The following is a 25,757-nucleotide window of genomic DNA, read 5'->3' on the forward strand; positions in this document are numbered from 1 at the left end:
CCTTTTTTACTGAATAATGTGTATTTTTTTATGATTGTGATTTGCTTTCCTTGTATTGTTGTGTATATGAATATGCACTTTGATGTGTTTATTGTATTTTGATGTGTATTGTGATGCTATACAGGGCTCATCTGGAAAAGAGACCTTGTTCTCAGCATTGACTCCCTGTCTAAATAAAGACACCTTGGTATCAGCATTGACTCACTGTCTATAAAGACACCTTGGTATCAGCATTGACTCCCTGTCTAAATAAAGACACCTTGGTATCAGCATTGACTGACTGTCTAAAATTGTTTTCAGTATTGACTGACTGTCTAAAATTGTTTTCAGCATTGACTCACTGTCTAAAATTGTTTTCAGCATTGACTCACTGTCTAAAATTGTTTTCAGCATTGACTGACTGTCTAAATAAAGACACCTTGGTATCAGCATTGACTCACTGTCTAAATAAAGACACCTTGGTATCAGCATTGACTCCCTGTCTAAAATTGTTTTCAGCATTGACTCACTGTCTAAAATTGTTTTCAGTATTGACTGACGGTCTAAAATTGTTTTCAGTATTGACTGACTGTTTAAAATTGTTTTCAGCATTGACTCCCTGTCTAAATAAAGACCCTGGTCTCAGCATTGACTCCCTGTCTAAATAAAGACCCTGGTATCAGCATTGACTCCCTGTCTAAATAAATGTTCAATAAAAAACAAGGAACAGAAACAGAACGAGTCTCCTCTGGTCTCTGGTAGCGGTGGTCCTGGTATATCCTCCAGTCCTGACAGCCAACACGGCTCCATCAGGTGTCATACACTATGACAATAGCCCCTATCGTCATCATCAGCCAATTGATTTCCCCTCCCCCTCTGCCATCAGAGGGGAGCTTTAAGAATATGTGGCTAGCAATTAACGCATTCCTGGAGCCTGCAGCCTTAATGACATTTGTCCCCGACAAGGTTATCTGTGAGGAGACACACCCACACAGGGGTCCCCCAGGACTGACTCTCTCGTTCTGCCCAGCCCTTGACTTTGTGGGCTCTAACAGGCAGCATGGCAGCTCCAGACTAGAGGGAGAGACAGTGAAGAAAAGCTGTCAGGGCTCTTTACAGCAGATAGCTCCTCCAGGTCCTGTAATGTTCTCTTCTCTGAGAGAGAGAGAGAGAGAGAGAGAGACGAAGATAGAAAAAGAAAATGAGATCGAGAGTAGAGAGAGGGCGAGAGAGAGAGAGAGAGAGAGAGAGAGAGAGAGAGAGATGGACGCTAGGCAGGTACAGCAGGCTCATTAGTGTTCCTTAACAACAGCAGGTTCGGTTCTCACACCATGCCAACACACACTTTTACTATCCTTGTGGGGACCTAAAATGTCCATTCAAAATCCTATTTTCCCTAACCTTAACCCTAATCCTAACCTTAATTTTAAAATAGCCTTTGTCCTCATGGGGACGTGAAAAATGGGGACTCTGGAGATTTCCACGAGATAGTAACACACTACAAGCACATACACACACAATTACATTTTTTTATTATTTAACTAGGCAAGTCAGTTAAGAACAAATTCTTATTTACAATGACGGCCTACCCCGGCCAAACCCGAACAACGCTGGGCAAATTGTGGGACTTCCAATCATGGCCAGTTGTGATAAAGCCTGGAATCAAACCAGGGTCTGTAGTGACGCCTCTAGCTCTGAGATGCAGTGCCTTAGACTGCTGTGATACAGTCTGGAATCAAACCAGGGTCTGTAGTGACGCCTCTAGCACTGAGATGCAGTGCCTTAGACTGCTGTGATACAGCCTGGAATCAAACCAGGGTCTGTAGTGACGCCTCTAGCACTGAGATGCAGTGCCTTAGACTGCTGTGATACAGCCTGGAATCAAACCAGGGTCTGTAGTGACGCCTCTAGCTCTGAGATGCAGTGCCTTAGACTGCTGTGATACAGTCTGGAATCAAACCAGGGTCTGTAGTGACGCCTCTAGCACTGAGATGCAGTGCCTTAGACTGCTGCGCCATACATGCACGCACACACATGCACACGCACAGCACTGAGGGAGAGGCTAACTCATAACCACCTCACCTCTATATTTGAAAGGTTATAACGTCTCAGTGGAATTCATACTGGAAAAAGCATCAATATCAGATATTTTCCTGATATATTTATTTTTATATTTTTTTAATGAACACCAATTATCCTTCACAGAAGAAAATGTGTGGAAAGAATTTGCACACTGTGGTATGACTAGTGATAAAGAAAACGCGTTCAGAATGGACATCTGTTTGTTTGAAAGATACGACATATGATTTTGTCACAGGGCTGTTGCTAGGGAGGGATAGTGATAATCTTGTCTGTCTCTTCCTCAACAAGCAGCCAATGCCAGCCAGGCCTGTTGATGGGAATGCTGGACGAACAATGTTGTTCAGCGATACAGTATTTAAACTTCAAACAGATAGCAGCCGGTTTGAAAGCTGTCATCTCCGAGAGTTTAAATGTCGCCCAATGGCTCGGGGCGACAGGGTAGCCTAGTGGTTAGAGCGTTGGACTCATAACTGAAAACGTTGCAGGTTCAAATCCCTGAGCTGACAAGGTACAAATCTGTCGTTCTGCCCCTGAACAAGGCAGTTAATCCACTGTTCCTAGGCCATCATTGAAAATAAGAATTTGTTCTTAACTGACTTGCCTAGTTAGATAAAGGTTTTAAAAAATCAATATTCAAAACATAGACTTTGACTTTCATGTTATATTTAAGTCATTTTGTTGCCATAGGACACATGATTATGAGGCTGATACGGTTGAATGGGGTGAGGGGGTGGGGTGGGGGGCATGCTGTAGATATAGCATCATCATTCAGGTGTGGGGGGGGGGCATGCTGTAGATATAGCATCATCATTCAGGTGTGGGGTGGGGTGGGGTGGGGGGCATGCTGTAGATATAGCATCATCATTCAGGTGTGGGGTGAGGGGGTGGGGTAGGGTGGGGCATGCTGTAGATATAGCATCATCATTCATTCAGGTGTGGGGTGGGGGGGGGCATGCTGTAGATATAGCATCATCATTCAGGTGTGGGGTGGGGTGGGGGGGGCATGCTGTAGATATAGCATCATCATTCAGGTGTGGGGTGGGGGGGGGGGGGCATGCTGTAGATATAGCATCATCATTCAGGTGTGGGGGGGTGGGCATCATCATTCAGGTGTGGGGTGGGGGGTGGGGGGCATGCTGGGGCATCATCATGCTGTAGCATATAGCATCATCATTCAGGTGTGGGGTGGGGGGTGGGGGGCATGCTGTAGATATAGCATCATCATTCAGGTGTGGGGTGGGGGGTGGGGGGCATGCTGTAGATATAGCATCATCATTCAGGTGTGGGGTGGGGGGGCTGTGGATATAGCATCATCATTCAGGTGTGGGGTGGGGGGTGGGGGGGGGCATGCTGTAGATATAGCATCATCATTCAGGTGTGGGGTGGAGGGGGGTGGGGGGCATGCTGTAGATATAGCATCATCATTCAGGTGTGGGGTGGGGGGTGGAGGGGGGGGGGGGGCTTAGAGATCTCGCCAGGGAACATCCCTTTGTCATTACGCCGTCTCCTCTCTACTTCACGCCTCAGGAGGCTGTAATACATGAATTCCCCGGGTATCTAGAGAAACAGCGTCCCTCACAGAGGAGGTAGATAGTGGGGATGTAAAACTGGAGAAAGATTGCAGTACAGAATTCCCCCCGGTACAGCCGGGGCCTGGGCAAGCTGTTGCAGCTAGCTCTCCCTCCCTCTGTCCCCAGATAGCATTCATCTGAGGGCCTTACTCAATACATCAGAGGCCAGGCAACACAGGCATCATTAAGGAACAGCTTACAGGTTGAGATCATTAGGATTAACATTATTACAGAGAAAACAGGTGTCACTTATCAAGAAAAGCAAATGGGGCCAGGAGCAGTAAAAAAGATGGAAAATTCATCCTTGTTTATTAAATCAAACCTTTTTCAAAGTGCTCTAATTGAGGAGTATTAAGCGCTGTGGTGGACAAGTAGGCTAGCTTGGCTTAACACAGGCAAACCTGTCGTCGGCAGCGGTTACCATGCTAAACTTAGCATGCAAATCCAGCAGTTCAATGAGCCAACAAGCAAGCACATTAGCACTGCCTCCACTCGAAACTCATCCCCCTGTATACACTCTGTACGTGCGCTCGGTGAACCAAACACAAGCACACAACCTATGTAAAGTAAACCATAAGTCGCTCTGGATAAGAGCGTCTGCTAAATGACTTAAATGTAAATGTAATGTAACTATGGCATATTTGACACACACAAAAAAACACTTATGACAAAATATTTTCTTGAACTGGAGGAAGGATAACTCAACAGGAGAGAAACAGCAGGTTCCATGTTGACTGGCTGACTGGCTGGCTGACTGGCTGGCTGGCTGGATGGCTGACTGACTGGCTGGCTGGCTGGCTGGCTGACTGGCTGACTGGCTGGCTGGCTGACTGGCTGACTGGCTGGCTGGCTAGCTGACTGGCTGACTGGCTGGCTGGCTGGCTGGCTGACTGACTGGCTGACTGGCTGGCTTGCTGACTGGCTGACTGGCTGGCTGACTGGCTGGCTGGCTGGCTGACTGGCGGGCTGGCTGACTGACTGGCTGGCTGGCTGGCTGGCTGGCTTGCGGGCTGGCTGACTGACTGGCTGGCTGGCTGGCTGGCTGACTGGCTGGCTGACTGACTGGCTGGCTGGCTGGCTGGCTTGCGGGCTAGCTGACTGACTGGCTGGCTGGCTGGCTGAGGTCTGGCCTATTTTAATGACTCCACCCATGTGGAGAGATGGGTAACGTAAACTCCTCCAAATGACATGTGAACACTTTCTCCTTTCATATTTCCAAACCTTCGCCTTGACTACGCCGCAGGTATTTTGCATTTCACCCCCGCCCTTCCCCACACACACAAATACACACATAGAAGCATTCTGATTCATTCCATATTCTCTCTTCTGAGATTCCTACAGACAAAAAAACAAGGGAAGGCACTGAAAGCCTATGCTGGCATCATTAGGTCGAAACTTTTGTCAAAAATTAAGAAGAGTTAGTTGGGGAGAATTTCCATCCCTCCCCTGGGCCCCCCAGCTCTAATTTAGATTCCTGCAGAGGACCTGATCCCTCTGATCCTGTCACATTCATTTCCTGCTCCCGCTTCACACCAGAATTCCAATTACACCTGCCTGCCTACTCCCTGCCAGGCCTCCAAGCAGGCAGATGCACTCACGCCTGTTTGTGATGAAACTGTGTTTACCACCAACAAAAAACAACAAGAGCTTTATGTAACAGGGAGATGTTAAATGAAGTTACTGATTGGAAGGGAGAGAGAGAGAGAAGGAGATAGTTGAGGAGTAACTCGTCAATGAAATGCTCGTCAGGTTGAGATATTGGACATAACACTCCCTGTTAATATTGACATAGACCACATTGGATGGTTTAAACGCCATCACATCATCCTTCCTTCCAAACTTGTAGTCTTTGTATTTAGTATTTGTTAGGGATCCCCATTAGTTTCTGCCAAGGCAGCAGTTACTCTTCCTGGGGTTTATTATGGATCCCCATTAGTTCCTGCCAAGGCAGCAGCTACTCTTCCTGGGGTTTATTATGGATCCCCATTAGTTCCTGCCAAGGCAGCAGCTACTCTTCCTGGGGTTTATTATGGATCCCCATTAGTTCCTGCCAAGGCAGCAGTTACTCTTCCTGGGGTTTATTATGGATCCCCATTAGTTCCTGCCAAGGCAGCAGCTACTCTTCCTGGGGTTTATTATGGATCCCCATTAGTTCCTGCCAAGGCAGCAGTTACTCTTCCTGGGGTTTATTATGGATCCCCATTAGTTCCTGCCAAGGCAGCAGCTACTCTTCCTGGGGTTTATTATGGATCCCCATTAGTTCCTGCCAAGGCAGCAGTTACTCTTCCTGGGGTTTATTATGGATCCCCATTAGTTCCTGCCAAGGCAGCAGCTACTCTTCCTGGGGTTTATTATGGATCCCCATTAGTTCCTTCCAAGGCAGCAGCTACTCTTCCTGGGGTTTATTATAGATCCCCATTAGTTCCTGCCAAGGCAGCAGCTACTCTTCCTGGGGTTTATTATGGATCCCCATTAGTTCCTGCCAAGGCAGCAGCTACTCTTCCTGGGGTTTATTATGGATCCCCATTAGTTCCTGCCAAGGCAGCAGCTACTCTTCCTGGGGTTTATTATGGATACCCATTAGTTCCTGCCAAGGCAGCAGCTACTCTTCCTGGGGTTTATTATGGATCCCCATTAGTTCCTGCCAAGGCAGCAGCTACTCTTCCTGGGGTTTATTATGGATCCCCATTAGTTCCTGCCAAGGCAGCAGCTACTCTTCCTGGGGTTTATTAGGGATCCCCATTAGTTCCTGCCAAGGCAGCAGCTACTCTTCCTGGGGTTTATTATGGATCCCCATTAGTTCCTGCCAAGGCAGCAGTTACTCTTCCTGGGGTTTATTATGGATCCCCATTAGTTCCTGCCAAGGCAGCAGCTACTCTTCCTGGGGTTTATTATGGATCCCCATTAGTTCCTGTCAAGGCAGCAGCTACTCTTCCTGGGGTTTATTAGGGATCCCCATTAGTTCCTGCCAAGGCAGCAGCTACTCTTCCTGGGGTACAAACTCATTAAGACACTTATATTACACATAAAACAAAATATAAAACAGTACATCATATAACATTATTACACCACTACATATATACAACACAACATGTATAATACCACCATACAACAATATTACAATGTACGTGTGTGTAGAGTGCGGGTGCTAGTGTTTGCGTGGCCATGCGTGTGTCTGTACCTGTGTGTGTGTCTCTTCACAGTCCCCGCTGTTCCATAAAATCTGTTTTTAAATCTGATTCTACTGCTTGCATCAGTTACCTGATGTGGAATAGAGTTCCATGTAGTCATGGCTCTATGTAGTACTGTGCGCTTCGCATATTCTGTTCTGGACTTGGGGACTGTGAAGAGACCTCTGGTGGCATGTCTTGTGGGGTATGTATGGGTGTCCTGGGTGTGTGCCAGTAGTTTAAACAGACAGCTCGGTGCATTCAGCTTGTCAACACTTCTTGCAAAAACAAGTAGTGATGAAGTCAATCCTCTTCCACTTTGAGCCATGAGAGATTGACATGCATGTTGTTAACGTTAGCTCTCAATGTACATTTAAGGGCCAGCCGTGCTGCCCTGTTCTGAGCCAATTGTAATGTAAGTCCCTCTTTGTGGCACCTGACCACATGACTGAACAGTAGTCCAGGTGCGCCAAACCTAGGGCATGTAGGTCCTGCCTTGTGGATAGTGTTGTTGAGAAGGCAGAGCAGCGCTTTATTATGGACAAACGTCTCCCCATCTTAGCTGCTGTTGTATCAACATGATTTGACCATGACAGTTTCAACTTGCTCAAATTCCACATCATTTATTACAAGATTTAATTGAGGTTTAGTGAATGATTTGTCCCAAATAAAATTGTTGTGTAAATTCTTACGCATAGGAAGTCAATCTTAAATGAATCATTGTTTATTATCAGTTAATTGGAGAGGTTCCAACAAACTTGATGCACCGTCTGTCAGGAGCTCTAACGGGGAAGTCCCGTTTAGTTCCCCATATACTGGTTGCAGACTCGTTACATAGGCATAGTTCATAGGTTTGATTCCGTCATGTGTCTGGCACCGTCTCCTATCTTAACTTAAAGAACATATTCTGGCCGTTCTGCCAAATAGTCTAACGGAGGAGGTCATGATGCCCCCCCTCCTCATATCTTTACCAAGGATGTTTTATGACACCAAAGCCAAGATGCACAAATTCAAATTTCCTTCATACAATGAATTTGGTTTTTGAAATATTTGGACTAACTTATTCCTTGCCACCCATTCGGAAACTAACTGCAGCTCTTTGTTAAGTGTTGCAGTCATTTCAGTCGCAGTAGTAGCTGATGTGTATAGTGTTGAGTCATCCTCATACATAGACACACTGGTTTTACTCATGGCATGTCGTTAGGAAAGATTGAAAAAATGTAAGGGGCCTAGATAGCTGCCCTGGGGAATTCCTAATTCTACCTGGATTAGGTTGGATAGGCTTCCATTAAAGAACACCCTCTGTGTTCTGTTAGATACGTAACTCTTTATCCCGAGTGGAGCAGCTGTCTAAGGCACTGTATCTCAGTGCTAGAGGCGTTACTACAGACCCTGGTTTGATTCCAGGCTGTATCACAACCAGCCGTGATTGGAAGTCCCATAGGGCAGAGCACAATTGGCCCAGCATTGTAAGGGTTTGGCCGGGGTAGGCCATTGTAAATAATAATTTGTTCTTAAGTTCTTAATTAACTGACTTGCCTAGTTAAATAAAGGTTAAATTAAAATAGCAGGTGATGTAAAGCCATAACATATACATTTCTTCCAGCAACAGATTATAACAAAACAGCCCCCACAATTTTTTTATCATAAATTTCTCTCATCCAATCATCAGTCATTTGTGTAAGTGCTGTGCTTGTTGAATGTCCTTCCCTAAAGTGGTTCTTCCTTTAAAAGTTGCGTCATAACACAGCAAACCTAGCGGGGTGCTACGGAATGGTATGGCATGTTGGGAGTGCATGACGTCACAGTATTTTACTGTCAGCCATTGTTGCCATTAATGCTAGTTGGGCGACCAGAGGGCATCTTTGAGAAGTTAAGTTATTGAAATGACATGGAGCTGTAGGCCTAACAGTCCCGTTTACTGTAGCTGTTTAAGCCTAACTTACTTAATGGCATAAAGGCCTACTTCAATATACAGTATATCAATCAAACATTCATTAATTTGTGCATGTCATCACACCATACAAGTCATCCATGTCTTTAAATACAGCCAAGCATTTTAGTTATAAAACGAAGTAACAACGGGAACCTTGAGTAATTAAACAAGGAATAAACCGCAACATGTCGGCTCAAGCGATTGAATTCACGAAGGCATTTGACTGTTTTTAATACTGACTTTAAAACCTTTTTTTTGTTAGAACAGACTATATGGGATTCATTATAATTTGTTTGTAAATGATCAGAGTATTTGTTGTGCTGTTTATACTGTTAGAAATGTAGCTTAATTAAAGTGATTAATATTACGGTGTTCCTATGTAGGCCTCTGGGTTTCCGTCAGGAAAATATGTCGCTGTACAACGTGACCGGTCGGGAATAGGCTACTAAGCAACTGTGAGTGAAGAGCAAAATAATCCTAACATTTCCCCACCCTAATTGTAGGCTAACCAAAACCCAAACAGAGATTCAGTGAAAAGAAAAATATGATTGATTTATCAAGACCAGTGCCCATGCTTGTCTCAAAGGGTGCTGAAATAGTTGACCCCACGCGGGTAGGCTATTGATTTCAATCCTACTATAACAATTGGATGACTTTGGGTGTTTCAATAAGCAACAATGTGTTGCCTTCAATTACATTAGCCTACTTTATTCCAATATTTCTGTTATTCAGTGATATTTCTTCCCCTAGTAATTCGTTATGGATCCATCCAGACGTGGTTAGAAAACAGTGCAGTGTGGTGGGCTATGCAAAGAGATGGGTGAAGTGACATGCCTTGCAAACATCCATTAATACATTTAAAGTCCCTAAACTCGGCAAGAGTCTATCGTCCTGCTGATAGCCCATCAAGGGTGGATGGCTTCTTTTCTATTCCAATTTATTGGAAAGGCTGCTAAACCATTTATACCTGGCCCACAGCGTTATTGCGTCGTTACAGAACAGTGCACCTTCACTCCATTCTCCGCCTGACTCTCTACCAATGCCACCAGATTATTCTTTCTATTGTTGTTATCTATTCGGTAACATTCCACAAGTAAATGTAATAAATAAAACACCTACATTAAATAGCTCAGGTCTTGAAAATATGTGAAACCTTTATTTAAAAAAAAAACATGCACATAGTAGCAGAGGCTTTATAGGCAGAGGCTTTTCAACTTGTTAATTTACCCGACATCACTTGCGTATATTCAGTCAACAAATTTATTTTAAGAATATAAATGGAATATTACAAACCATCCTCTTTTCTCTTAGAATAAAAACAGTTTTAGTAATAAAGTTTTAGTAAGTAATAATAATAAATATATAAATATATAAATATAAATAATATAAATATAAATAAATATATAAATACGTCACCCCGCTCCTCCGCCGCAGCCCGTCTGGTGTTCAACCTTCCCAAGTTCTCTCACGTCACCCCGCTCCTCCACTCTCTCCACTGGCTTCCAGTTGAAGCTCGCATCCGCTACAAGACCATGGTGCTTGCCTACGGAGCTGTGAGGGGAACGGCACCTCAGTACCTCCAGGCTCTGATCAGGCCCTACACCCAAACAAGGGCACTGCGTTCATCCACCTCTGGCCTGCTCGCCTCCCTACCACTGAGGAAGTACAGTTCCCGCTCAGCCCAGTCAAAACTGTTCGCTGCTCTGGCCCCCCAATGGTGGAACAAACTCCCTCACGACGCCAGGACAGCGGAGTCAATCACCACCTTCCGGAGACACCTGAAACCCCACCTCTTTCAGGAATACCTAGGATAGGATAAAGTAATCCTTCTCACCCCCCTTAAAAGATTTAGATGCACTATTGTAAAGTGGCTGTTCCACTGGATGTCTTAAGGTGAACGCACCAATTTGTAAGTCGCTCTGGATAAGAGCGTCTGCTAAATGACTTAAATGTAAATGTAAATGTAAATAATAATAATAATAATAATAATAATAAAGCCACGGTCTAGTTACAGCTTCTTCTGACAAAGTAGAAACAAACAAAACAAAGTGTGTATTTTGTTGAATGTGCTCGCGGGACAAAGGAACAGCAATTCTAACACTACTGTTCTAAATTCAATCACTTCTCTTTTTCTTCATCCTCGTCATTCAAATTCAATTATAATACATTTTGTCACTCCTGTTCAAAACCTCCAAATCGCTTTAGAATGTGCTCCAAAGGGACGACTTGAAATAACATGACATAGGTTCATTAAATAATCAAAAGGGGAAAAAATTGATTATTTATTAGCCTAGTGGATATAAGTATTTTAGGCATATCGTGTGAATTAGGCCTCATGTGAAATCATTGTTAAAAGCGCAAGAGATACTGTTGCATGACAAACACGTGCTGTTAGATTACAATCTAGATCATATGCCAGTTTGGAACAGTGTAAACAATACTAAATACAGTATAAGTAATACCAGGGAGTCTGTTCTAATTAAAAACAGTTGCAAAGACTTAATACAGCATAGACAGATTTGTGAAATTGCCTTATCCGATATTTTGCGGTTGCATGATGCTTGGTGCTCACAGAATCAGTAGGATATATAAAACAAAACACTCAAATAGGCAACAGAAGTCGAAATAACATAGGGCTGAGTGACTCCACTCATTCCAGGCTTTCAATCAAAATATGTTCTATAATACAGGGTTAAAGACACATTCTTTCTGATTGTCTTTAGCATGCAGTCTCTCCTCTCGATACATCTAATTTCATTTTTAATTGTTATGTGGATTATAATACATTTATATAAAATAAAATAAAATGTTATTGGTCACATGCACGTTTTCAGCAGATGTTATTGTGGGTGTAGTGAAATTCTACTTGCTATTTGCTATTTGTAGGGGTTGATGCTTTTTCGTTAGGGCAAATCAGGTCTGTGATTGAGTTAGAAATGTAAAACAGAGTACTAAAAGCCATTAGGCAACACTTTTACAACAGGACTCAACTCTGACCGACCGCAGCTTTACAATAGGACTCAACTCTGGACGACCGCAGCTTTACAACAGGACTCAACTCTGACCGACCGCAGCTTTACAATAGGACTCAACTCTGACCGACCGCAGCTTTACAACAGGACTCAACTCTGACCGACCGCAGCTTTACAATAGGACTCAACTCTGGACGACCGCAGCTTTACAACAGGACTCAACTCTGACCGACCGCAGCTTTACAATAGGACTCAACTCTGACTGACCGCAGCTTTACAATAGGACTCAACTCTGACTGACCGCAGCTTTACAATAGGACTCAACTCTGACTGACCGCAGCTTTACAACAGGACTCAACTCTGACTGACCGCAGCTTTACAATAGGACTCAACTCTGACTGACCGCAGCTTTACAATAGGACTCAACTCTGACTGACCGCAGCTTTACAATAGGACTCAACTCTGACTGACCGCACGCAGCTTTACAACAGGACTCAACTCTGACTGACCGCAGCTTTACCTATAGGACTCAACTCTGACTGACCGCAGCTTTACAATAGGACTCAACTCTGACTGACCGCAGCTTTACAATAGGACTCAACTCTGACTGACCGCAGCTTTACAACAGGACTCAACTCTGACTGACCGCAGCTTTACAATAGGACTCAACTCTGACTGACCGCAGCTTTACAATAGGACTCAACTCTGACTGACCGCAGCTTTACAATAGGACTCAACTCTGACTGACCGCACGCAGCTTTACAACAGGACTCAACTCTGACTTGCCGCAGCTTTACAACAGGACTCAACTCTGACTGACCGCAGCTTTACAATAGGACTCAACTCTGACCGACCGCAGCTTTACAACAGGACTCAACTCGCAGCATCTATTGGTAGTCTAAACTGTTGCACAAATTGGGGGATTTTTCACACCTAGCCGAGCTATTAGACTATCCTTTTGTTAAATTAATGGAGGTGTGAATGTTTCAGTCAGTCTCTCTCCTATCGCACTAGATTCCTGAATCAGGCCAAAACAATCAGCTGGCGGGTGGTCCCGGAGTTGAGAGGGAACTTGGATAAATACAATGGCGCAATTACACTTTACATGTGGATTGACAATTTTCGGAAAAATAGGATACTTGTGTCTTACAGCCCGTTACATAAACGAAGAGTGGATGTTATCCACCAGGGAGTGGGACCGTGCAGCTCAAAATTGCAGATAATATAAGGCCAGCTATTGTGAAAGAATACATGTGGATCTTGTTGATTTCCTCTGTGGCTTCAAGGGGCCTAATGTCCACCTAGTCATTGTCTGGTTCCAAAGGATAAAAAGTCACCTTCAGAGAGAAGCCAGCTGTTACCCTGGGACCAGGCACGGTGGATAAAGAGTCACCTTCAGATGGATGCGTGGTTTCAGAGAGAAGCCCGTTGTTAGCCTGGGACCAGGCACGGTGGATAAAGAGTCACCTTCAGAGAGAAGCCCGTTGTTAGCCTGGGACCAGGCATGGTGGATAAAGCGTCACCTTCAGAGAGAAGCCCGTTGTTAGCTGGGACCAGGCACGGTGGATAAAGAGTCACCTTCAGAGAGAAGCCCGTTGTTAGCCTGGGACCAGGCATGGTGGATAAAGAGTCACCTTCAGAGAGAAGCCCGTTGTTAGCCTGCGACCAGGTACGGTGGATAAAGAGTCACCTTCAGAGAGAAGCCCGTTGTTAGCCTAGGACCAGGCATGGTGGATAAAGAGTCACCTTCAGAGAGAAGCCCGTTGTTAGCCTGGGACCAGGCACGGTGGATAAAGAGTCACCTTCGGAGAGAAGCCCGTTGTTAGCCTGGGACCAGGCACGGTGGATAAAGAGTCACCTTCAGATGGATGCGTGGTTTCAGAGAGAAGCCCGTTGTTAGCCTGGGACCAGGCACGGTGGATAAAGAGTCACCTTCAGAGAGAAGCCCGTTGTTAACCTGGGACCAGGCATGGTGGATAAAGAGTCACCTTCAGAGAGAAGCCCGTTGTTAGCCTGGGACAAGGCATGGTGGATAAAGAGTCACCTTCAGAGAGAAGCCCGTTGTTAGCCTGCGACCAGGCACGGTGGATAAAGAGTCACCTTCAGAGAGAAGCCCGTTGTTAGCCTGGGACCAGGCACGGTGGATAAAGAGTCACCTTCAGATGGATGCGTGGTTTCAGAGAGAAGCCCGTTGTTAGCCTGGGACCAGGCACGGTGGATAAAGAGTCACCTTCAGAGAGAAGCCCGTTGTTAACCTGGGACCAGGCACGGTGGATAAAGAGTCACCTTCAGAGAGATGCCCGTTGTTAGCCTGGGACCAGGCACGGTGGATAAAGAGTCACCTTCAGAGAGATGCCCGTTGTTAGCCTGGGACCAGGCACGGTGGATAAAGAGTCACCTTCAGAGAGAAGCCCGTTGTTAGCCTGGGACCAGGCACGGTGGATAAAGAGTCACCTTTAGAGAGATGCCCGTTGTTAGCCTGGGACCAGGCACGGTGGATAAAGAGTCACCTTCAGAGAGATGCCCGTTGTTAGCCTGGGACCAGGCACGGTGGATAAAGAGTCACCTTCAGAGAGAAGCCCGTTGTTAGCCTGTGACCAGGCACGGTGGATAAAGAGTCACCTTCAGAGAGAAGCCCGTTGTTAGCCTGCGACCAGGCACGGTGGATAAAGAGTCACCTTCAGAGAGATGCCCGTTGTTAGCCTGGGACCAGGCACGGTGGATAAAGAGTCACCTTCAGAGAGATGCCCGTTGTTAGCCTGGGACCAGGCACGGTGGATAAAGAGTCACCTTCAGAGAGATGCCCGTTGTTAGCCAGGGACCAGGCACGGTGGATGACATCATATTCCTGCACAGCAATTTGAAGAAATCCAGTGATGAATGGACTGTTTTTGAAGTTATTGTTTTAATATATTTATTTGTAGTCTAATATTAGAAGACTCTTTAAAGAGATTTGAGATGTCAATGTGCCGCATTGAATTGTGAAATAAATAATATGGCATCGTTTCTTTTTAGCCAAATGTTGAATAGACATGCAGGAAAAGAGGAATAATAGCAAAACTATCTGTACTCATAAAAACAATAAATAAATGTATATTATTTTGTTGGAACGGATCGGCTCACGGAACTCATTAAGAGGCGGCTTTTGTCTTCAATACAATCATTCATTCAGAAGGTTAAACCCATAGGTCTTAGGCCTGCAGTAAATTAAATTAGATTACCAGGTTCATTTTTCATTAGGTTATAATAATCCATTCCTTCAGGGAATGTTAAAAAGTCCCAAAGTTTGTCAGAAGTTTTACCATGTAAATTAAATTTTAATCTGTCTGTCTGCATATTTCAAGACGTAGTGTATAAGGGTGCAGTGAGATACCCGATGGGTTGGACGATACTTTTCTAGTCACTCATTTCGAAAAAAAGTTTACTCTAAAACTGAAAATCAACTAACGTCAGCCTTTAAATGCTTTATTATACAAATGTTGAAAGTGCGTGTGGGGCGACGGAGAGAAACAAAATGGTGCCGTTTGAGGCCATGTGGGGGAGAGAGATGCAGGCGACGGACATGGTGTGAGCAGGTGGGTCTGGAGATGGGGGTGTGAGCAGGTGGGTCTGGAGATGGGGGTGTGAGCAGGTGGGTCTGGAGATGGGGGTGTGAGCAGGTGGGTCTGGAGATGGGGGTGTGAGCAGGTGGGTCTGGAGATGGGGGTGTGAGCAGGTGGGTCTGGAGATGGGGGTGTGAGCATGTGGGTCTGGAGATGGAGGTGTGAGCAGGTGGGTCTGGAGATGGGGGTGTGAGCAGGTGGGTCTGGAGATGGGGGTGTGAGCAGGTGGGTCTGGAGATGGGGGTGTGAGCATGTGGGTCTGGAGATGGGGGTGTGAGCAGGTGGGTCTGGAGATGGGGGTGTGAGCATGTGGGTCTGGAGATGGGGGTGTGAGCATGTGGGTCTGGAGATGGGGGTGTGAGCATGTGGGTCTGGAGATGGGGGTGTGAGCAGGTGGGTCTGGAGATGGGGTGTGAGCAGGTGGGTCTGGAGATGGGGGTGTGAGCAGGTGGTTCTGGAGATGGGGGTGTGAGCAGGTGGGTCTGGAGATGGGGGTGTGAGCAGGTGGGTCTGGAGATGGGGGTGTGAGCAGGTGGGTCTGGAGATGGGGGTGTGAGCAGGTGGGTCTAGAGATGGGGGTGTGAGCAGGTGGGTCTGGAGATGGGGGTGTGAGCAGGTGGGTCTGGAGATGGGGGTGTGAGCATGTGGGTCTGGAGATGGGGGTGTGAGCAGGTGGGTCTGGAGATGGGGGTGTGAACAGGTGGGTCTGGAGATGGGGGTGTGAGCAGGTGGGTCTGGAGATGGGGGTGTGAGCATGTGGGTCTGGAGATGGGGGTGTGAGCAGGTGGGTCTGGAGATGGGGGTGTGAGCAGGTGGTTCTGGAGATGGGGGTGTGAGCAGGTGGGTCTGGAGATGGGGGTGTGAGCAGGTGGGTCTGGAGATGGGGTGTGAGCAGGTGGGTCTGGAGATGGGGGTGTGAGCAGGTGGGTCTGGAGATGGGGGTGTGAGCAGGTGGGTCTGGAGATGGGGTGTGAGCAGGTGGGTCTGGAGATGGGGGTGTGAGCAGGTGAGTCTGGAGATGGGGGTGTGAGCATGTGGGTCTGGAGATGGGGGTGTGAGCATGTGGGTCTGGAGATGGGGGTGTGAGCAGGTGGGTCTGGAGATGGGGGTGTGAACAGGTGGGTCTGGAGATGGGGGTGTGAGCAGGTGGGTCTGGAGATGGGGGTGTGAGCATGTGGGTCTGGAGATGGGGGTGTGAGCAGGTGGGTGTGAGCAGGTGGTTCTGGAGATGGGGGTGTGAGCAGGTGGGTCTGGAGATGGGGGTGTGAGCAGGTGGGTCTGGAGATGGGGGTGTGAGCAGGTGGGTCTGGAGATGGGGTTGTGAGCAGGTGGGTCTGGAGATGGGGGTGTGAGCAGGTGGGTCTGGAGATGGGGGTGTGAGCAGGTGGGTCTGGAGATGGGGGTGTGAGCAGGTGGGTCTGGAGATGGGGGTGTGAGCAGGTGGGTCTGGAGATGGGGGTGTGAGCAGGTGGGTCTGGAGATGGGGTGTGGCAGGTGGGTCTGGAGATGGGGTGTGAGCAGGTGGGTCTGGAGATGGGGGTGTGAGCAGGTGGGTCTGGAGATGGGGGTGTGAGCAGGTGGGTCTGGAGATGGGGGTGTGAGCAGGTGGGTCTGGAGATGGGGGTGTGAGCAGGTGGGTCTGGAGATGGGGGTGTGAGCAGGTGGGTCTGGAGATGGGGGTGTGAGCAGGTGGGTCTGGAGATGGGGGTGTGAGCAGGTGGGTCTGGAGATGGGGGTGTGAGCAGGTGGGTCTGGAGATGGGGTGTGAGCAGGTGGGTCTGGAGATGGGGGTGTGAGCAGGTGGGTCTGGAGATGGGGTGTGAGCATGTGGGTCTGGAGATGGGGGTGTGAGCAGGTGGGTCTGGAGATGGGGGTGTGAGCAGGTGGGTCTGGAGATGGGGGTGTGAGCAGGTGGGTCTGGAGATGGGGGTGTGAGCAGGTGGGTCTGGAGATGGGGGTGTGAGCAGGTGGGTCTGGAGATGGGGGTGTGAGCAGGTGGGTCTGGAGATGGGGGTGTGAGCAGGTGGGTCTGGAGATGGGGGTGTGAGCAGGTGGGTCTGGAGATGGGGGTGTGAGCAGGTGGGTCTGGAGATGGGGGTGTGAGCAGGTGGGTCTGGAGATGGGGGGTGAGAGGTGGGTCTGGAGATGTGAGCAGGTGGGTCTGGAGATGGGGTGTGAGCAGGTGGGTCTGGAGATGGGGGTGTGAGCAGGTGGGTCTGGAGATGGGGGTGTGAGCAGGTGGGTCTGGAGATGGGGGTGTGTGCATGTGGGTCTTGGCAGGTGTGATGTAGTTGTCATTTGTATGTGTATGTTTTGTATGGTCTAAAAACATAAAATAAAATCTTACAAATAATAAGAAAAGATGACAAGCTTGCAACATGCATTTGACTATTTATTATGAATAGGATTTATTTGATTTATTTCGTTAACATTCTTCATTGTAACCACAATGTCACAAATCATTTAACACACACAACATTATAACAGGTCAAAACGTTTCTTTATTAAAGACTATCAGAAAGGATGTTGGTACATGCTTATTTGACTCTTCCACACTGTGCTAAATAAAGCCAGTTAGTTATTTAGAATAATTTCTTTCTGTTTTTGGAGGGAGAGAAACCAAAAGCCCACCCGTGCCTATTTTTGGAAAATCGTCAGTCCACATGTCAAGTGTAATTGCGACATTGTATTTACCCAAGTTCTCCGGGACCACCAGCCAACACATTTTTGTTGTTGTTGCCTGATGCGGGACTAGTGCCAGACAATAGAAACTCTTGGACTGAAACATTCACACCACCATTAATTTCCGAAAAGATAGTCAATTTTGCCACAGTTTAGACTACTGATAGATCAGCGTTCTAATTCCCCCTTGTGGTAGTCTGGTGCAATGACAGAATGCAACCATCTACCACAAACGGTCGCAGCATAAGCTCTGAACCTTTAATTGAGTAACCAATTGTATAAGCGTGCTGAAAGTCTGTTGTCAATTTGTTTACTGTAAAAAAGCATTGCATCTGATCAAACACCATTTTTTCCCCAAAAATGTTATAAGGGTTGGTAACAGGCTGATTGGTCAGCTAATTTAGCTAGTAAAGGGGGTCTTTCTATTCTTGGGTCGCGTAATGACTTTTGCTTCCCCAAAGGCCAGGGGGCAGACACTTTCTAGTAGGCTTAGATTGAAGACATGGCAAATAGGAGCGGCAACATTGTCCGCTATTATCCTCAGTCATTTTCCATCTAAGTTGTCAGACTTCCACACTCACTTTAAGGAATTCAAAATTGCAACGCTTGTCTTCGTAATTTGATCAGTTATACTTGGATGTGCAGGGTCGGAATTTGTTGCTGGCATGTCATGCCTAAATTTGCTAATCTTGCCAATGAAAACAATAATTAAATTAGTTAGCGATATCAGTGGGTTTTGTGATGAATGAGCCTCTCAACCATACCATTTATAAATTCCTCATCAATCCAAGGGGATTTAACAGTTTTTACAATCATTTTCTTAATGGTTGCATGCTTATTAGTAACTGGAATAAGCAATTTCATAAATGAGCCAAGTGCAGCATCTGGTTGCTCCTCATTACACACCACAGACCAGCAAATATTCCATACATCATCAACACAGGAATCACTACAAAACCTCTTGTAATGACCTCCTATTCACTATATGGCACTATATGGCTACATGGCTCCTATATTGTGATCACAACAGCCGATGGATTTGGATACAGCTTTAAGGCAAATGTCTGCAGCATTAGTAAAGATGTGATCAATACATGATGACTTTATTCCTGTGCTGTTTGTAACTACCCTGGTAGGCTAACTGATAACCTGAACCAGGTTGCAGGCACTGGTTACAGTTTGAAGTTTTTCATGAGGGGGCAGCTTGTTTTTATTTCTTTTCTTTACTGGGAAGCTTATCAGAAGCAGACATGCTCATGTTATTTATATTTGAGCTGATAGTGCAGGGTGAGCTGCACACAGTGGACGTCCTACTAGGACACACCACCTCAGTGGTAACAGTCTACAGTGCATTTGGAAAGTATTCAGACTCCTTGATTTTTCCCCCACATTTTGTTACATTACAGCCTTATTCTATACTATACTATATACTACCTGGCCTACTCTAATACTCCTGCTATACTACCTGGTCTAATCTAATACTCCTGCTATACTACCTGGCCTACTCTAATACTCCTGCTATACTACCTGGCCTAATCTAATACTCCTGCTATACTACCTGGGCCAATATACTACTCCTGCTATACTACCTGGCCTAATCTAATACTCCTGCTATACTACCTGGGATAATCTAATACTCCTGCTATACTACCTGGCCTGATCTAATACTCCTGCTATACTACCTGGGCTAATCTAATACTCCTGCAATACTACCTGGCCTAATCTAATACTCCTGCTATACTACTTGGGCTAATATAATACTCCTGCAATACTACCTGACCTAATCTAATACTCCTGCTATACTACCTGACCTAATCTAATACTCCTGCTACACTACCTGGCATAATCTAATACTCCTGTTATACTACCTGGCCTAATCTAATACTCCTGCTATACTACCTGGCCTAATCTAATACTCATGCTATACTACCTGGCCTACTCTAATACTCCTGCTATACTACCTGGTCTAATCTAATACTCCTGCTATACTACCTGGCCTAATCTAAAACTCATGTTATAATACCTGGCCTAATCTAATAGTCCTGCTATACTACCTGGCCTACTCTAATACTCCTGCTATACTACCTGGGCCAATATAATACTCCTGCTATACTACCTGGCCTACTCTAATACTCCTTCTATACTACATGGGCTACTCGAATACTACCTGGGCTACTCTAATACTACCTGGTCTAATCTAATATTCCTGCTATACTACCTGGGCTAATCTAATACTCCTGCTATACTACCTGGGCTAATCTAATACTCCTGCTATACTACCTGGCCTACTCTAATGCTCCTTCTATACTACATGGGCTACTCGAATACTATCTGGGCTACTCTAATACTACCTGGTCTAATCTAATACTCCTGCTATACAACATGGGCTAATCTAATACTCCTGCTATACTATGTGGCCTAATCTAATACTCCTGCTAAATTGCCTGGCCTAATTTAATACGCCTTCTATACTATCTGGCCTAATCTAATATTCCTGCTATCCTACCTGGGCTAATCTAATACTCCTGCTATACTACCTGTCCTAATCTAATACTCCTGATATACTACCTGGCCTAATCTAATACTCCTGCTATACTACCTGGCCTAATCTAATACTCCTGCTATACTACCTGGGCTAATATAATACTCCTGCTATACTACCTGGCATACTCTAATATTACCTGGCCTAATCTCCTGCTATACAACCTGGGCTAATCTAATACTCCTGCTATAATACCTGGCCTAATCTAAAATGACCACTATAATACCTGGGCTAATTTAATACAACCACTATAATACCTGGCCTACTCTAATTTGCCGTCTATACAACCTGGCCTACTAATACTACCACTATACTACCTAGCCTACTGTAATATTCTGGCTATACTACCTGGCCTACTAATACTACCGCTACACTACATGGCCTACTCTAATACTACCACAATACTACCTGACCTACTCTAATTTGCTGGCTCTACTACCTGGGCTACTAATACTACAACTATACTACCTGGCCTACTCTAATACTACCACTATACTACATGGCCTACTCTAATACTACAACTATACTACCTGACCTACTCTAATACTACAGCTATACTACCTGGCCTACTCTAATACTACAACTGTACTACCTGGCCTAATCTAATACTACCACTATAATACCTGGCCTAATTTAATACTACCACTATACTTCTTGGTTTAATTTAATACTACCACTATAATACCCGGCCTAATCTAATACTACCACTATAATACCTGACCTAATTTAATACTACCACTGTAATACCTGGCCTAATCTAATGCTACCACTATACTACCTGGCATACTAATACGATCACTATTCTACCTGGCCTAATTTAATACTACCACTATACTTACCTGGCCTACTCTAATACTGTCACTATACTCCCTGGCCTAATCTAATACTACCACTATACTCCCTGGCCTAATCTAATACTACCACTATACTCCCTGGCCTAATCTAATACTACCACTATACTCCCTGGCCTAATCTAATACTACCACTATACTACCTGGCCTACTCTAATACTGTCACTATACTCCCTGGCCTACTCTAATACTGTCACTATACTCCCTGGCCTACTCTAATACTACCACTATACTCCCTGGCCTAATCTAATGCTACCACTATACTACCTGGCCTACTAATACTATCACTATTCTACCTGGCCTAATTTAATACTATCACTATTCTACCTGGCCTACTCTAATACTACCACTATACTACCTGGCCTAATCTAATACTACCACTATACTACCTGTCCTACTCTAATACTGTCACTATACTCCCTGGCCTACTTTAATACTATCACTATTCTACCTGGCCTACTCTAATACTACCACTGTACTACCTGGTATGTGCAGTTTTACTGTGTGTTTAACTCTTCCTGCCAACTGGAATCCCATCTCGGGTTCCTATCACAGTGCATGGAGCGCGGGGCTGAGCATGGTGCACAGACGGATGTCCTCCTGGAAGTGGGTCAGCGGCGGAGGGACGACCGGCAGACGATTGGTCTGTGAATGGAGCTGCTCCACCCAGTCTCATTGTCATGCTGTGGCTGTCTGTGAGATTCTTGCCTGCCTGTGTTCGGAGCGCTGAGGCCGGGGCGTCAGAATGTACCACTCAAACTAGGAGCGATTGGGTGTGGCTGAAACAATACGGCTCCCCATTGATCAATGGAAACTACAGTACCAGTCAAACTAGGAGCGATTGGGTGTGGCTGAAACAATACGGCTCCCCATTGCTCAATGGAAACTACAGTACCAGTCAAACTAGGAGCGATTGGGTGTGGCTGAAACAATACGGCTCCCCATTCCTCAATGGAAACTACAGTACCAGTCAAACTAGGAGCGATTGGGTGTGGCTGAAACAATACGGCTCCCCATTCCTCAATGGAAACTACAGTACCAGTCAAACTAGGAGCGATTGGGTGTGGCTGAAACAATACGGCTCCCCATTGCTCAATGGAAACTACAGTACCAGTCAAACTAGGAGCGATTGGGTGTGGCTGAAACAATACGGCTCTCCATTCCTCAATGGAAACTACAGTACCAGTCAAACTAGGAGCGATTGGGTGTGGCTGAAACAATACGGCTCCCCATTGGTCAATGGAAACTACAGTACCAGTCAAACTAGGAGCGTGTGGCTGAAACAATACGGCTCCCCATTGCTCAATGGAAACTACAGTACCAGTCAAACTAGGAGCGATTGGGTGTGGCTGAAACAATACTGCTCCCCATTGGTCAATGGAAACTACAGTACCAGTCAAACTAGGAGCGATTGGGTGTGGCTGAAACAATACGGCTCCCCATTGCTCAATGGAAACTACAGTACCAGTCAAACTAGGAGCGATTGGGTGTGGCTGAAACAATACTGCTCCCCATTGGTCAATGGAAACTACAGTACCAGTCAAACTAGGAGCGATTGGGTGTGGCTGAAACAATACGGCTCCCCATTGGTCAATGGAAACTACAGTACCAGTCAAACTAGGAGCGATTGGGTGTGGCTGAAACAATACGGCTCCCCATTGCTCAATGGAAACTACAGTACCAGTCAAACTAGGAGCGATTGGGTGTGGCTGAAACAATACGGCTCCCCATTGCTCAATGGAAACTACAGTACCAGTCAAACTAGGAGCGATTGGGTGTGGCTGAAACAATACGGCTCCCCATTGGTCAATGGAAACTACAGTACCAGTCAAACTAGGAGCGATTGGGTGTGGCTGAAACAATACGGCTCCCCATTGGTCAATGGAAACTACAGTACCAGTCAAACTAGGAGCGATTGGGTGTGGCTGAAACAATACGGCTCCCCATTGCTCAATGGAAACTACAGTACCAGTCAAACTAGGAGCGATTGGGTGTGGCTGAAACAATACGGCTCCCCATTGGTCAATGGAAACTACAGTACCAGTCAAACTAGGAGCGATTGGGTGTGGCTGAAACAATACGGCTCCCCATTGGTCAATGGAAACTACAGTACCAGTCAAACTAGGAGCGATTGGGTGTGGCTGAAACAATACGGCTCCCCATTGCTCAATGGAAACTACAGTACCAGTCAAACTAGGAGCGATTGGGTGTGGCTGAAACAATACGGCTCCCCATTGGTCAATGGAAACTACAGTACCAGTCAAACTAGGAGCGATTGGGTGTGGCTGAAACAATACGGCTCCCCATTGGTCAATGGAAACTACAGTACCAGTCAAACTAGGAGCGATTGGGTGTGGCTGAAACAATACGGCTCCCCATTGGTCAATGGAAACTACAGTACCAGTCAAAAGTTTAGACACAACTGTTCGACTTCCGGCGCCGACTGAGATGGCCGCCTCGCTTCGCGTTCCTAGGAAACTATGCAGTTTTTTGTTTTTTTACGTGTTATTTCTTACATTAGTACCCCAGGTCATCTTAGGTTTCATTACATACAGTCGAGAAGAACTACTGAATATAAGATCAGCGCCAACTCACCATCAGTACGACCAAGAATATGTTTTCCGCGACGCGGATCCGGTGTTCTGCCTTACAAACAGGACAACGGAATGGATCGCATGCAGCGACCCAAGGAAACGACTCCGAAAAAGAGGGAAACGAGGCGGTGTTCTGGTCAGACTCCGAAAAAGGGCACATCGCGCAGCACTCCCCAGCATTCTTCTTGCCAATGTCCAGTCTCTTGACAACAAGGTTGACGAAATCCGAGCAAGAGTAGCATTCCAGAGGGACATCAGAGACTGCAACGTTCTCTGCTTCACAGAAACATGGCTAACTGGGAAGACGCAATCCGAGGCGGTGCAGCCAACGGGTTTCACCACGCATCGCGCCGACAGAAACAAACATCTTTCTGGTAAGAAGAGTGGCGGGGCGTATGCCTCATGACTAACGAGACATGGTGTGATGAAGGAAACATACAGGAACTCAAATCCTTCTGTTCACCTGATTTAGAATTCCTCACAATCAAATGTAGACCGCATTATCTTCCAAGAGAATTCTCCTCGATTATAATCACAGCCGTATATATCCCCCAAGCAGACACATCGATGGCTCTGAACGAACTTTATTTAACTCTTTGCAAACTGGAAACCATTTATCCGGAGGCTGCATTCATTGTAGCTGGGGATTTTAACAAAGCTAATCTGAAAACAAGACTCCCTAAATTTTACCAGCATATCGATTGCGCAACCAGGGGTGGTAAAACCTTGGATCATTGTTACTCTAACTTCCGCGACGCATATAAGGCCCTGCCCCGCCCCCTTTCGGAAAAGCTGACCACGACTCCATTTTGCTGATCCCTGCCTACAGGCAGAAACTTAAACAAGAGGCTCCCACGCTGAGGTCTGTCCAACGCTGGTCAGACCAAGCTGACTCCACACTCCAAGACTGCTTCCATCACGTGGACTGGGACATGTTTCGTATTGCGTCAGATGGAAATATTGACGAATACGCTGATTCGGTGTGCGAGTTCATTAGAACGTGCGTCGAAGATGTCGTTCCCATAGCAACGATAAAAACATTCCCAAACCAGAAACCGTGGATTGATGGCAGCATTCGCGTGAAACTGAAAGCGCGAACCACTGCTTTTAATCAGGGCAAGGTGTCTGGTAATATGTCCGAATATAAACAATGCAGCTATTCCCTCCGCAAGGCTATTAAACAAGCTAAGCGTCAGTACAGAGACAAAGTGGAATCTCAATTCAATGGCTCAGACACAAGAGGCATGTGGCAGGGTCTACAGTCAATCACGGACTACAAGAAGAAACCCAGCCCAGTCACGGACCAGGATGTCTTGCTCCCAGGCAGACTAAATCACTTTTTGCCCGCTTTGAGGACAATACAGTGCCACTGACACTGCCTGCAACGAAAACATGCAGTCTCTCCTTCACTGCAGCCGAGGTGAGTAAGACATTTAAACGTGTTAACCCTCGCAAGGCTGCAGGCCCAGACGGCATCCCCAGCCGCGCCCTCAGAGCATGCGCAGACCAGCTGGCCGGTGTGTTTACGGACATATTCAATCAATCCCTATACCAGTCTGCTGTTCCCACATGCTTCAAGAGGGCCACCATTGTTCCTGTTCCCAAGAAAGCTAAGGTAACTGAGCTAAACGACTACCGCCCCGTAGCACTCACTTCCGTCATCATGAAGTGCTTTGAGAGACTAGTCAAGGACCATATCACCTCCACCCTACCTGACACCCTAGACCCACTCCAATTTGCTTACCGCCCAAATAGGTCCACAGACGATGCAATCTC

The 25,757-nt window shown here is 46.3% G+C and overlaps 1 protein-coding gene across 1 annotated transcript in view; it reads right to left on the minus strand.

The window, feature by feature from the left end:
• The window catches only part of LOC115125502 (teneurin-2-like), a 486,685-nt gene that overhangs the window by 236,596 nt on the left and 224,332 nt on the right, over window positions 1-25,757 (minus strand). The window lies entirely within an intron of this gene.

The sequence above is a fragment of the Oncorhynchus nerka genome, linkage group LG10 (genome assembly GCF_034236695.1).
Source record: "Oncorhynchus nerka isolate Pitt River linkage group LG10, Oner_Uvic_2.0, whole genome shotgun sequence".
Lineage (NCBI taxonomy): Eukaryota > Metazoa > Chordata > Actinopteri > Salmoniformes > Salmonidae > Oncorhynchus > Oncorhynchus nerka.